This window comes from Rutidosis leptorrhynchoides, chromosome 4 (assembly GCF_046630445.1).
Source record: "Rutidosis leptorrhynchoides isolate AG116_Rl617_1_P2 chromosome 4, CSIRO_AGI_Rlap_v1, whole genome shotgun sequence".
Classification (NCBI taxonomy): domain Eukaryota; kingdom Viridiplantae; phylum Streptophyta; class Magnoliopsida; order Asterales; family Asteraceae; genus Rutidosis; species Rutidosis leptorrhynchoides.
The window spans coordinates 438,824,695-438,826,784 of NC_092336.1; the positions used below are offsets into that span (position 1 = coordinate 438,824,695).

Consider the following 2,090-nt stretch of genomic DNA (forward strand, 5'->3'; position numbering starts at 1 on the left):
ATTTAATTTCATATCAACAACGGGGTTCTTTGTTATCAGGTCATCATTAGGTGTTACTTCATTTTCCCCACACTTAGGCGTTTTATTATTGTTGAGCACTACCATTGGAGTTGGTAAAAAAACATGGTTCTTACCAATCGTTTTTGTTGGTTCAACGGTTTTGGTTGGTGGAGTTTAGACTTTTGAATCATAAAGGTGATCGATTTCTCATCATTACTAAGTGTCATTCTACCCTTTCTTACATCAAATAACGCCCCGGTGGACGCTAAGAATGGTCGACCTAAAATTAGAGGAATGTTTGGGTCCTCTTCTATGTCAATGACAATGAATTCGACTAGAAAGGTTAAATTACCTACTTGAACGGGTAGGTTGTCAGCAATTCCAACTGGGTGCTTAATGGTTAGATCAAGGAGTCGAACACTCATATCCGTTGGACTTAACTCACCTACTCCTAATCTCTTATATAATGAAAGAGGCACAACACTCACACTTGCACCTAAATCTGCTAGTGCATCATACATGACACAGTCACTTAGTAGACAAGGAACAATAAATTCACCCGGATCACCTACCCTAGGTGGAGGTTTTGGTGGAACTGTCTTCACCGGGTTTACTTCTACGGTTTTTGTTTCTTGCACTTTCTTATTCTTCTTCTTCTTCTTTTTTCCAAAGGTATCACAAACTTTATTACCTATCACTTGCTCATACTCAACTCCTTTTCTTGGAAACGGGATGGTTGTTTTGTATGGTGCCACCACTGGCTTTACATACTCGGGTGGTGGTGGTGTTGTAACTTCTTCATTGTTACTCACATCTAAAACTTTCCCATCTTCTGGTGTTGGTTTTTTAGAATTTGTTGATACCATGTTAACATTTTCATTCCGAGGATTTACTTCATTATTACTTGGTAGCTTTCCTTGTTCCCTTTCACTCATCAATCTAACAAGAGTACCTACTTGTTTTTCTAGATTCAAAATGGAAGCTTTTTGAGTTCTAAATGACTGATCAAACCTCTCATTCGTTTGGGTTTGAGTTTCAATAAATTGTTTGAGATTCAACTAGCTTAAATACCACTTCTTCCAGATTTGACTTTTTCTCTTCGGTTTGTTGTGGTGGTTTATACAAGCCAGGTCTTTATTGATTGAAAGTGTTGTTTTGAGTTGGTTGGTTATTCGGACCTTGTTGGTTGTATGAGTTATTATTGGGTCCATTTGGATTGTAAAGAATGTTTTGATTTCGATTAAAGTTTGGCCTTGGCGGTTGATAATTATTTTGATAATTATTTCCCAGCCTTTGGTTTATGTAGGAAACATTCTCTCGTTGTTCCATCGTTTGCTCAACATTACAATCTTTCATTAAATGTGGTCCACCGCATTGCTCACAACTGATTCGTATTGCGTGAATATCTTTAGTCATCTTTTCCATTCGTCTCTCGAAAGCATCTATTTTTGCGAAAACAGAATCAAAGTTATGGCTAGAATCGGCTCTATCCGCTTTAGATGAATGAAAAATATCTTTTTCCTGATGCCACTCATGAGAGTGGGATGCTGTGTTATCAATGATCTTGTGAGCTTCGGTTGCGGTTTTCTTCATAATGGAACCACCAGCTGCTGTGTCGATGTCTTTTTGTGTGGTGATGTCGACGCCTTGATAGAAAATTTGCACTATTTGAAAAGTATCTAAACCGTGTTGAGGACATCCTCTCAACATCCTTCCGAATCTTATCCATGCCTCATATAACGTTTCATTTGGCTTTTGCACGAACGTGGCAATTTCTCCTTGAAGTCTCACAGCTTTAGATGCCGGAAAGAATCTTTGAAGAAATTTCTCAACTAAAATATCCCATGAGTCGATCGTTCCTTCAGGTAACGATTCTAACCAATCTTTGGCTTTTCCTTTTAAAGTCCATGGGAACAACATAAGATAAATAGTTTCATCCTCAACTTCTCGGATTTTAAATAGATTACAAATCCTATTAAAAGTTCGAAGATGTTCGTTTGGATCTTCTTTTGTTGTACCACCAAATTGGCACTGATTGGTGATCATGTGTAGGATTTGTCCTTTGATTTCAAAATCTGATCCTCTAACAT

General features: G+C 37.8%; 1 non-coding gene across 1 annotated transcript; it reads left to right on the forward strand.

Moving 5' to 3' along the window:
- The first annotated feature begins 1,681 nt into the window (after positions 1-1,681).
- Positions 1,682-1,788, forward strand: LOC139845739 (small nucleolar RNA R71). Its single transcript, XR_011758499.1, has one exon. It is a non-coding gene; the product is annotated as a small nucleolar RNA R71 (small nucleolar RNA).
- The last annotated feature ends 302 nt before the right edge of the window (positions 1,789-2,090 follow it).